A 12,690-nucleotide genomic window follows, 5' to 3' on the forward strand; every position below is an offset into this window, starting at 1 on the left:
TGAAAATGAAGTCGTGGCTGCCCACATTCGCCCCATGATTGGGCCTTCTGGATCATTGCATATCCTTCCCTGATTCGTCAATTCCCTATCATATGACCTTTATGCTGCGTTCACACATGCAGTGGTTTTATTGCTGCAAGTCGTCAGTCGCTGTACTATGAAGTCGCCAACAGGCGTTCCTACTACTGGTTGCCATAGTAACATGGGTGGTGCTGCTAAAATTAAACATTCTGGAGGGAGAGGATCTTATATAAAATTCACCAGTGTATATACAGTATCTCACAAAAGTGAGTACACCCCTCACATTTTTGTAAATATTTGATTATATCTTTTCATTTGGACATTTTCACTTAGGGGTATACTCACTTTTGTTGCCAGAGGTTTAGACATTAATGGCTGTGTGTTGAATTATTTTGAGGGGACAGCAAATTTACACTGTTATACAAGCTGTACACTCACTACTTTACATTGTAGCAAAGTGTCATTTCTTCAGTGTTGTCACATGAAAAGATATAATCAAATATTTACAAAAATGTGAGGGGTGTACTCACTTTTATGAGACACTGTATACATCATATCCTACGAGATGAAGGAGAAGCAGTGTGTGCGCAGCCATCTACAAAAGCACAAGCACCAATTAGCTTAGCGCCGTTTTAAAACGAAAACCCACTAGTGTAAACAGTGCCTGAGAGAGGTCGACTGTAAAGCCCGAATACAGAGAAAACTGATGGGTCTGTTTAGACTCTCGCTTCTTGTTGCTCACCCTCTCTGGCTGCGTCTGAAATTGCATACTGTGACAGTACCTACAACATTCAATTCAGTACCTACTGAATACGGCATATGAATATTATATATTTTAATCGTTTTCATTTTTGGTGACGTTATAAAAATGTCACCTACATCATGTCACCAGAAATGCAGTTAACTGTGTCCCAATGGCTGCATCCGAAATCGCATACTACCCTACTACACAATAGGTGAAAAGCAGTATGCCAGAGGGGTAGTATGTCCAAATTCTCAGTAGGCGAGAAACAGTAGGCAAGAAATACCCAGATGGTGTACTGCTTTTGGTGAGATTTCGCAGTATGCAACTGATGTACACTACAGTAGTCAAAAATCCCATAATGCAACGGGACTGGTGCAGACGAGCTCAGAACTAAAAATTGACAAAGACAGCATGCCAGTTTTTTTTTTAAGTATTAAACTGGACTTGTTTAACAATACCCAAATTAATTGTTAACTTGTTGAAGGTTTAAACAAGAAAACAGTTGTCACAGCGTTTGAAACCTGCTTTGTGATCTCCATCATGCATTAGCTGGCCAAGCTAACGGCAATGAATTTACCTCAGCCTGTTAACACTGCCCACATTAAATAGCTAATTCAGTTAACTTTCCTGATATGTATTTTGCCATTAGTGTGGTTGCTTTAATCTGGTGATCCCTAAGATTTTTGTGTTTATAATTACAATGAAGGTCACATGGCAATGCCAACATCCGGGATTGCATTAATACTACACACACATACTGATTAGTACGTACTGTTTCAATGGCCATGCAGTAGGTGCTGCATCAACTGGAGTACGTACTGTACTGTCACAGTATGCAATTTCAGACGCAGCCAATGTGTAATGAGACAGGGTCCTTAGCAGTGCCCCAACTCGTGTACACGATATAGAGGGTATGCACGTGACGTCACGGTAGCCGGAACTCGCCGTGGTCATGCCCACTGAGTGGCCAAAAGACTGAGCAGCAGCATTAAAATACAGCATGAATTCCGAGAAAACACAGAAAAAAACGCATCTAAAATGGGAAAAAGCTATTGTGCGATCAATTGTGCTAACAGATTCAACAAGAATTCAGAGCCATCTTTTTACAGAGTGCCAAAAAACCATTCAGTCCTTTTTAACTAAATAGAGAAGTTTCATGTTGTACATTGATGAATAATTTGCAACATATTTCTTTTTAAACGCTGCCTATTTCCATTGATGAATAATGGGACTCATTCATTCACTGACTGTGTTTTACCTTCACAAATAGTTTTTTTTTATAGAAATATATAACGTTAGTAAGTGGAAGCAGTGTTAGCTACAAAAAACTATGACTAGCCAGCTTACGATTTACCAAATAAAATTATAGAATAAAATGAAAATATTTGTACATACCTGTTCAGATACAACCAGAATGTATATTTGTGTTCTTATCACTAATTTCTCCAACAAATTCTGCCTTGAAGTAGGACCAAGCATCAAGGTTTTTACATGCCTTCAGGCTTTGCTTAGTGTATTTCCTTGGCGTCTAAATCAGGTATATATAAATGTCGGAAAACCGATTTCTGGCCACATGCCAATGTCCATGGACCACAGGTTCTTGGGCAAGCTGTAAGGGTCACTATTGAGTCCAACTGCCTTTAATTTAAGCTGGTAATCGTTATTTATACTAGCATTTTCGCAGCTTCCCCTATTAAAAGCAGCCATTTTGCTGGATGTTTTGCCACTCAAGTCTGGCCGGGGGGGGTTATGTTCCAATGAAAAAGTGATATCAATGCATTCCCTCTATACTGATTCACTACCTATTGAACTAGGGAGCTGGTTGAGACATACCCATCATTAATTAACGTTGCTTTGAAGTGACGCTTGAGAGAGCGAGGATATTTAATTTGACTTACTTCAATCCCTGTCTCCTCGCATGTCATCCTTGCATCCTAATGGGGTGGAGCTAAGATGCAAGGAAAGGAAGCGAGGGAAGGAAACAAGGATGCACAAATAAGAAATGAGAATCACCCACATTGTCCAGTGGTTCCATACTGCAGATTCTCGGCGGAAGCAATAGCTCATCCGGGGATTTCTCACCTGCCGTTTTATGAATACTGAGAATTTGCACATACTAGTCCTTTGGCATACTGTTTTTCACCTACTGTGTAGTATGGCAGTAAAGGTATTCGGACCCAGCCTCTGTCTCTCCAGAGCCGGTCTATTAATAGACATTCTCTGGTGTCTCTCTCTCACTCTCAAAAAAACTGATTTCTGGGATACTGTATATAATCTGCAGACATCAGGAAGCCGCTATTAGTGACTCGGATCTTTGAATCTCGATCAGCAAAATCAACAAATCTTTTTTGGAGTAATTTTGTTCATTTCAGCACAATATAATTAAAATGTTACATGTGAAATTCCCCAGCACATCTAGTACTTACACAAACGTTGATCACATTTGGAATAAAAAATAAACTATAGGCTAATGCAGCCAAGGTTGAATTATGAAAACAGAAATGATTGATTAATTGCTTAGCTGGGTCTTCAGGCTATGCAGTCTTTTAATTCACCTTATCTCCTGATCAAAGTCGTTCTGTTCCCAGGAAAAAGAAATGATTAGTTCACCTCTTGAGTCTTCGGGTTCGAGTCGTTTGTTCATCCCATGACCGCCCCATAGGCTGAATGCAGTGGGGCTGTGACATGATGAAGGAACGACTCGAACCCGAAGACTCAAGAGGTGAACTAATCATTTCTGTTTCCGGTATTGCATGGTGCATTGCCTATGGGGCGGTCACCAGAAGAACGAACAAATCGAACCCCAAGACCCCAAAAGGTGAACTAATCATTTCTGTTTTCGGTACAGAACCTACGGGGATGTTGCAGCCCATGCGCGGTCAAAAGTGAACGTATCACTCTGAGACAACTCGTTGTTCCCGAGTCATATTAAAGATTCGTTCAAAATGAACGAATTGTTCATGAACGACAAAATCACTAGCCGCTATCAATATAAGGGAGACTCAGAGTAATATGCATTTGTAAATAACAAACTATATGATCTCCAACATTACTGGGTAATTACAGTAAAGAGTTATACGAATAGAGATAAGCCTACATGTATCAGACAATCAGAATATGTTATACACACAACAAGCGCTACTGTAAACCATACTCATAACGAAACCATTAATAGCTGTAAACATTAATCTAGCAGAAGACCGTAACAGCAGCATTAATGTTTTATTTCTTATCTATACACGCATTTCGATGCTCGTGACAATATCTAGCTTGGACGTGTTTCTCTAAGACATGAAACATCTTTTATTTGCAGAACCGCTCGGCTACTCTGACGCGGCATTCCGCTTCAGAGTCTGTTCTCTGCACCAATGTCTGCAGGCTCACGGTCACGTGCACGGGCCTGAAGTTCCCGTGCGAACATTTGCTGAACAGCGACCCCTAGCCATCGATTTCTACACAACACCTGAACTTCCAGGAGAGAGGCCGGATGTCCGCTAATATTATAGCATTTTATACACATAAAAGGACAAAATTAGAATATGTGAAATTGACATGCCAAAAGATTCGCATTGGACATTTCTTGTGGGTGATTTTACCTCTTCGGCCCATGTAAATGCACAGAAAATGTTATTGTTAAGTATCAGTGATTAAAGTGCCAATTTAGAAATTAAACGGGTGTGCAACATTCCCAATAGCCCAAAGTCAATAGCGCATTTTTGATTAATGTCTCTACAAACTTTGGTTATAGCACTATTAACTGCTGCCTAGTGCAGCAGTTTATAACTGTATGAGGGGGAATTTGAGTAAGTAATAAAAGTAGCAAATGGTGTGCACGGAAAAACACAACATATCTTATGGATTCTCATAAAGGAGATTTTACCCCTACAGGTGAGGTATGTTCACTGCTTTTAGAATAAGTATTTAAAAATAAAACTGCCAACTACACGTGACTAAGGTGTCCTTTTTAAACTTAAACTGGTGTCTGGAGCCATTGTTATTGTCACATGACATGAGATAATTTCAGATTTAACGTCGCTATTTAAGCGACAAATATGCATAATAACATACTAACATGCTCAATTGTCAAACCACTGTTGTTAACTTACGTTTTTCGCAGAGGTTTCTTGCTAATACAACATAGACCTGAACCCGGAAGTATTATTTCAGAACCAGGAAGAACCGGAAGTTGTGACTTTTTTTGTAGTTACCTAATACACGTCCCTTAGGTTTGTGCCGATTTTCTGTATTATTCCAATATTATTCAGATTTTTAAAATAATAATAATAATAATAATAATAATAATAATAATAATAATAATAATAATAAAATATTTCAGTTGCCAATAAATAATTTATTCTGGTAGTTGATGCTGTTTCTAACAGTTAATATACTTTTACTTACATTGAATGTATTATTTCGAAACGTCCCAAATGTGCTGTGAAGTTATTAAATGACATGAGTGGGGCATTTCTTTTTATTTACTTATTTACAGAGGTGGGTAGAGTAGCCAAAGATTTTACTCAAGTACAAGTAAAACTAGTCTACTGTATTGTTAAGAATTACTTGAGTAAGGGTAATAAAGTATACAAGGAGAACAAGGAGAAGACTACTAAAGTAGCAAGTTACTTCGGATCTGATTAAAATGAAGGGAAAATCCTGAATCTCAGACTACATGGAGAATTGTAAGTCCCACCTCTCAGTGAAAGTCTCTCTGTTCTGTTTATATGATATAAAACCTGGGTTCAAGATGAAGCGGAATATCCCAGTCCTATGATAGGTACAATAACACACAAACTTTCATTTTCAACACAAAATCTTTCACACACACACACACACTCCAAAAAAAAAGTATATATTTTCCCAACAGTTGACCGTCTTTATTTTTACATGTTAACAACACAAACTTGTCAGCATCTGCATTTAAATAAGACAACAGAAAACAAAAGAATAGAGTATGGAACAGAACAGAAGAGAAAGTGTGTGTAGAGCACCGGTTCTCAAACTGGGGGCCATGGCATCCTGGGGGCTGACAGAGGCTGCCGGGGGCCCAATAGATACTTTAGAACATTTTTAAAAAAATTATTTTACCTGTATGTAAGTTAGGATTGTCAACCTTTGAACTATAATGTACATAAAAATGAGAAATATTAATAAATTATATATATTATACACAGCACACTAAGACACACCAAACAGACATCTGTTGATATACTAGTGTACAGCACTGTTAGCCGCACGCTGATAAAAACTAAGCCTATTAAAAATGGGTACGTTTTTAGATAGAGGATGTAGACTCTTAGCTGAGAAAGTTAATATGAGTGAGCCTAGTGTGAAAAAAAACTAAACTGTGCAGACTCTAGAGGGGCATACAGTGATACACGCTACACAAGGGGGGCCTCACGCTGAAAAAGTTTGAGAAGCACTGGTGTAGAGAGAGAGAGTGAGTGTTTGTGGGTTAGCATGCATGCGTGTGTGTGCATATGTGTGTATTGTGTGCAAGGGCTAACCTAGATTATGTGGGAGCCTAAGGCAAAATACATGTATGTGGCCCTTCTGAAAGAATTATGTTACCCAGAGATAGTGTCCCGTTACTTCCGTGGAGGAATCGCAGTATACACGTGTTTTGAAGACTTAAAGTGCCCCAATTATGCTTTTTCCTTTCCTGATTACCTTTCATGTAGTGTGTTATATAGCTGTTTGTGAATGTAAATGTGTATACCTGATGCATGAACTCACAGATGGTCTATGTCAGAGGTTCCCAAACTTTTCCAGGGCAAGGCCCCCCAAATGGCATTAACATTTGACCGAGGTCCCCCTTTTGCAAGATGTCTTTAAAACACATTAAAAATACAGACTTCGGAATATATCCCCCTTTTTATTAATAATTACATATTACATCTTTACATTACATTAGGAATTGATTGTGTGTGTGGTTGTCTGAGAGTGAGAAGGAGAAAACATACTGGTGGGAGGGATGGGCACACCAAATTATTGAGACCCCCGGGCGCCCCCTGGCGGCCCCCACTTTGAAAACCACTGGTCTATGTGATACATATGGAGTAGAAAATACGGTGGAACGTGTCATCATATATAGTATAAAAGTACAGTGAAGAAAGGGTTTTATTATTATTATTATTATTATTATTATTATTATTATTATTATTATTATTATTATTAGTAGTAGTAGTAGTAGTAGTAGTAGTAGTAGTATTTTCCAAGTCAGCTCTGTATAGACTGTTGGCAGCACGCGATTTTTCGTAACTGATAGGTGGCGATATGCACAACTATTATCCAAAACGCTTCGGAAGAAGAAGAACAAGATAACGGCATGAAAAAAGGAAGAAGTAAGGAAGACGAGGATACAGTGGATTTAACTGTGGAAAACGATATATAAACACAGACTGACCGTCACTGGGTAAGACATGCATACTAACAGCTAGTTACTCTGCGGCTACCTTATCTGAACTCCTGTGTTTTGTACCGCTTATCTCCGCTTAGGCCTCACGCTCAGCGACTCTAGCTACTGTGCGCTGTAGTCATGGAAGACTGCGTAGAAGAGAAAGGACACGTTACTCAGAGTAACATTTTAATGTAGGCATAAATAAATACATAACAATAGTTTTGAAAGAGCTGTGTACTTTTTATTTTTATTATAATAGCCGTAATTAACACCGTATAGCTAGCTAAGTTGTTGACCAGGACAACCTTATAAAATTAGTTTTCACAGCTTTTTGGCGAGGAAATGCGGGCTTTGGGTTTTATGGGTTGTATTACATAGCTGATAGAATAAAAACCAAGGCTTAGCATAACGTACAATATAGCCTCTTGCCAGTCCTTTCAGCATGCTAGCTGAAGTTAATCCCTAGCAGTATAAGAACTCATCCTATTGTTAAAAGCTAGATTAACTCGAGGGTTAATAGGTTGACTTAATTCCGTAAATGTTCATTGTCGCATTAATTTTCATTCAACCCTCGCCCGACATCGCTGTCGGGTGAATAGTGATTACTTGTTTGAAATGATACACTTACGAAATCCTAAGGCAGTTGAGAGTTGAACTTTTTACACCTTCGCATATGTAAGAGATTGAAATTGCTTATACGGGTGTACTTTGAGTTGAAATCGAGTTTGGATGAAATTCAGTTGCATGTTTGTGTTATCTAATGTAAGAGAACAAACAGTATTCCGTATACAATTACGACATTTTTAATATCAATGGACAACTTTAAATAGACATTATACATATAATAATATAATGCAAATATCAGTTGTCACACGTGCTGTAACGATTATTTGGGCTATGTAAAAGCTACTTGGCAAACAAGTTGTCATGGAGGATGATGGCACCTTAACAGTTTATCCCTTTCTTGGTTTCGCTGTCAAACACTAGCTGCGTTTACATGGACAACAATAATCCACTCTTAACCCGATTAAGACCATACTTTGATTAAGAAACTACCATGTAAACAGCAATTTTTAATTACCTTAATCTAATTAAGGTCATACTCGAAGTAAGCACTAATCGAATTAAGACAGGTGGAGTACTCCTGTTTTAGTCACATTATGGACGAGTATTACAGACATGTAAACATCTTAATCACATTATGAACGTCGTGTGTGAGTTTTCACTGCATTTTGCAACAGGACACGATCACACATGGCAGTTTTACGTTTTACGGCAAACAAGAGAGTTCGGCTGCATCCCAAACCGCATACTTGCCTACTATAGGCCTGTACTGGGGAAAAATACATGCGTCTCGGCTACTATATAGACGGTAAGTCCATGGTTTGGGACGCAGCCCACGGCTTCAGTCAGTAGTCTTTTAGCACGTATAGCATGACAAATAATTAACTGCACTTAAAGCGTTCGTAAAAAAAAAATTAAATGAAAACACCCAAAACTGTATACAGTATCATAAAGAAGACGAACTGTATGTTGACGTGAAATTCTGGAGGGACGTCGGACGCCGCGATAACGTAATGACGCAGGCTGTTAATCTAATTGTGTTCTATAACATGTAAAACTGGAATGTGACAGGACTATTCTAAAAGTGACTCATGTAAACACCTTAATCACATTATTATCTTAATCAGATTAAGGTCAATAATTAGATTACTGCTGTCCATGTAAACGTAGTCATTGAAGTGTATGTGAGGCATTGAAGTGACTATGGAAAGTAGTAGTGTTTCGTTAGTGAACCAATCGATGTTTGTGAACGAGTTGATGTACCTTCCAGAGTTGAAGCTGTTCTGTACTGAGGAATGGGCTAAAATTCCTCCAAGTTGATATGCAGGACTGAACAACAGTTACTGGAAATGTTTAGTTTCAGTTATTGCTGCACAAGGAGGTCACGCCAGCTACTGAAAGCAAAGTTTCACATACTTTTGCCACTCACAAATATATAATATTGGATCATTTCTCAATAAATAAGTGACCAAGTATAATAATTTTTTTGCCTCATTTTTAAAATTGGGTTCTCATTATCTACTTTTAGGACTTAAAATCTGATGTTGTTTTAGGTCATATTTATGCAGAAATCTAGAAAATTCTGAACGGTTCACTTTCAAGCACCACTGTGTATTTGTAGGCATCTTCAGGACCGTGCCCTGAGGCTATGCAACAAATCTTGTGATGTGCCAATTACTGGTCAAAAGATACAATAACATGCTAAAACTTAGAGATGCACCGATACTACATTTCTCAGCTGATACTGATGACCAAGTTTACTCAGTGATATCGGCCGTTACCAATAGTTCTGCCTTTTATGCCTTCTTTTAAATTAATAATAATTAATTCCACAATTCTGAAAGAAATGCAAATGGAAACTTTATTCTCTCCATTTCAACAAGTTGTTTCACAATCACTGGTCTCTTAAAGAGAAAAAACATTACTCAAATTAACATTAACACATAATTTAATCTTCAGAATTTAAAGATTTCTTAACTTATTGAATATCATTAATTCATATTAACATTGACTGAATTCTAATAAACCTCCTGTTAGTCTCGCATTCACTCACCACAAACAAAAGCATACTTCATCACTGAACATCAAACTGGTAATATAATAAATATATATAAATACACACACATACATACATACATACATACATACATACATACATACACAGTGCATCCAGAAAGTATTCACAGCACTTGACTTTTTCCACATTTTGTTAAGTTACAGCTTTATTCCAAAATGGATTAAATTCATTATCCATCCATCTTCTACCGCTTACTCCTTTTCAGGGTCACGGGGAACCTGGAGCCTGTCCCAGGGAGCATCGGGCACAAGGCGGGGTACACCCTGGACAGGGTGCCAGTCCATCGCAGGGCACACAGTCACACACACATTCATACACTACGGACACTTTAGACACGCCAATCAGCCTACCATGCATGTCTTTGGCCTGGGGAGGAAACTCCCGCAGCACGGGGAGAACATGCAAATGCCATTTGAAAAATGGCATGAAAAGTTTGTTTGAAATCTTTGCAAATTTATTAAAAATAAAAAAACAAAAAAAGCACATGTACATAAGTATTCACCGCCTTTGCTCAATACTTTGTTGAAGCACCTTTGGCACCAATTACAGACTCAAGTCTTTATGAGTATAATGCTACAAGCTTGATGCTTCCACTACCATGCTTCACTGTAGGGATTGTATTGGCCAGGTGATGAGTGGTGCCTGGTTTCCACCAGACATGACGCTTGCCATTCAGGCCAAAGAGTTCAATCTTTGTTTCATCAGACCAGATCATTTTGTTTCTCATGGTCTGAGAGTCCTTCAGGTGCCTTTTGGCAAACTCCAGGTGGGCTGTCATGTGCCTTTTACTGAGGAGTGGCTTCCGTCTTGCCACTCTACCATACAGGCCCGATTGGTGGAGTGCTGCAGAGATGGTTGTTCTTCTGGAAGGTTCTCCTCTTTCCACAGAAACACGCTGGAGCTCTGTCAGAGTGACCATCGGGTTTTTGGTTATCTCCCTGATTAAGGCCCTTCTCCCCCGATCGCTCAGTTTGGCCAGGCGGCCAGCTCTAGGAAGAGTCCTGCTGGTTACCTTATATAGACAGGTGTGTGCCTTTCCAAATCATGTCCAATCAACTGAATTTACCACAGGTGGACTCCAATCAAGTTGTAGAAACATCTCAAGGATGATCAGTGGAAACAGGATGCACCTGAGCTCAATTTTGAGTGTCATGACAAAGGCTGTGAATACTTATGTACATGTGCTTTTTTTTTTTGTTTTTATTTTTAATAAATTTGCAAAGATTTCAAAAAACTTCTTTCACGTTGTCATTATGGGGTATTGTTTGTAGAATTTTGAGGAAAATAATGAATTTAATCCATTTTGGAATAAGGCTGTAACATAACAAAATGTGGAAAAAGTGAAGCGCTGTGAATACTTTCCAGATGCACTGTATACCAATAAACTTTTTTTTTTATATACAGTATCTCACAAAAGTGAGTACACCCCTCACATTTTTGTAAATATTTGATTATATCTTTTAATGCGACAACACTGAAGAAATGACACTTTGCTACACTGTAAAGTAGTGAGTGTACAGCTTGTGTAACAGTGTCAATTTGCTGTCCCCTCAAAATAACTCAACACACAGCCATTAATATCTAAACCACTGGCAACAAAAGTGAGTACACCCCTAAGTGAAAATGTCCAAATTGGGCCCAAAGTGTCAATATTTTGTGTGGTCACCATTATTTTCCAGCACTGCCTTAACCCTCTTGGGCATGGAGTTCACCAGAGATTCACAGGTTGCCACTGGAGTCCTATTCCACTCCTCCATGACGACATCACAGAGCTGGTGGATGTTAGAGACCTTGTGCTCCTCCACCTTCCGTTTGAGGATGCCCCACAGATGCTCAATAGGGTTTAGGTCTGGAGACATGCTTGGCCAGTCCATCACCTTCACCCTCAGCTTCTTTAGCAAGGCAGTGGTCGTCTTGGAGGTGTGTTTGTGGTCGTTATAATGCTGGAATACTGCCCTGCAGTCCAGTCTCCGAAGGGAGGGGATCATGCTCTGCTTCAGTATGTCACAGTACATGTTGGTATTCATGGTTCCCTCAATGAACTGTAGCTCCCCAGTGCCGGCAGCACTTATGCAGCCCCAGACCATGACACTCCCACCACCATGCTTGACTGTAGGCAAGATACATTTGTCTTTGTACTCCTCACCTGGTTGCCGCCACACGCTTGACACCATCTGAACCAAATAAGTTTATCTTGGTCTCATCAGACCACAGGACATGGTTCCAGTAATTTTCTGGGCTTTCTTGTGCATCATCTTTAGAAGAGGCTCCCTTCTGGGATGACAGCCATGCAGACCAATTTGATGCAGTGTGCGGCGTATGGTCTGAGCACTGACAGGCTGACACCCCAACCCTTCAACCTCTACATTAATGCTGGCAGCACTCATACGTCTATTTCCCAAAGACAACCTCTGGAAATGATGTTGAGCACGTGCACTCAACGTCTTTGGTCGACCATGGCGAGGACTGTTCTGAGTGGAACCTGTCCTGTTAAACCACTGTATGGTCTTGGCAACCGTGCTGCAGCTCAGTGTCAGGGTCTTGACAATCTTCTTATAGCCTAGGACATCTTTATGTAGAGCAACAATTCTTTTTTTCAGGTCCTCAGAGAGTTCTTTGCCATGAGGTGCCATGTTGAACTTCCAGTGACCAGTATGAGGGAGTGTGAGAGCGAGGACACCAAATTTAACACACCTGCTCCCCATTCACACCTGAGACCTTGTAACACTAACAAGTCACACGACACCGGGGAGGGAAAATGGCTAATTGGACCCAATTTGGACATTTTCACTTAGGGGTGTACTCACTTTTGTTGCCAGCGGTTTAGACATTAATGGCTGTATGTTGAGTTATTTTGAGGGCACAGCAAATTTACACTGTTAC

General features: G+C 39.5%; 2 protein-coding genes across 14 annotated transcripts in view; one reads left to right on the plus strand and one right to left on the minus strand.

Moving 5' to 3' along the window:
* ttc33 (tetratricopeptide repeat domain 33) overlaps nucleotides 1-4,941 on the minus strand; it is a 45,415-nt gene extending 40,474 nt beyond the window's left edge. Inside the window, exons 1-2 of one of the 3 annotated variants that reach the window (XM_053676957.1) lie at nucleotides 4,873-4,906; nucleotides 552-616 (exon numbers count right to left, since the gene is read on the minus strand). The gene's annotated coding sequence lies outside the window, so the exon portion shown is untranslated. Of the gene's footprint in view, nucleotides 1-551; nucleotides 617-2,161; nucleotides 2,324-4,872 lie in introns of those variants that run through there. The other 2 variants (XM_017460395.2, XM_047151757.2) reach the window with 2 other exon arrangements.
* A 2,083-nt stretch (nucleotides 4,942-7,024) lies between these two features.
* Nucleotides 7,025-12,690, plus strand: part of mvb12ba (multivesicular body subunit 12Ba) — an 87,819-nt gene continuing 82,153 nt past the window's right edge. For 10 of the 11 annotated variants that reach the window (XM_017460122.2, XM_017460127.2, XM_017460124.3 and 7 more), the window contains exon 1: nucleotides 7,025-7,181. The gene's annotated coding sequence lies outside the window, so the exon portion shown is untranslated. The remainder of the gene's footprint in view (nucleotides 7,182-12,690) is intronic. The other variant, XM_053676828.1, reaches the window with a different exon arrangement.

The sequence above is a fragment of the Ictalurus punctatus genome, chromosome 28 (genome assembly GCF_001660625.3).
Source record: "Ictalurus punctatus breed USDA103 chromosome 28, Coco_2.0, whole genome shotgun sequence".
NCBI classification, from domain to species: Eukaryota; Metazoa; Chordata; class Actinopteri; order Siluriformes; family Ictaluridae; genus Ictalurus; species Ictalurus punctatus.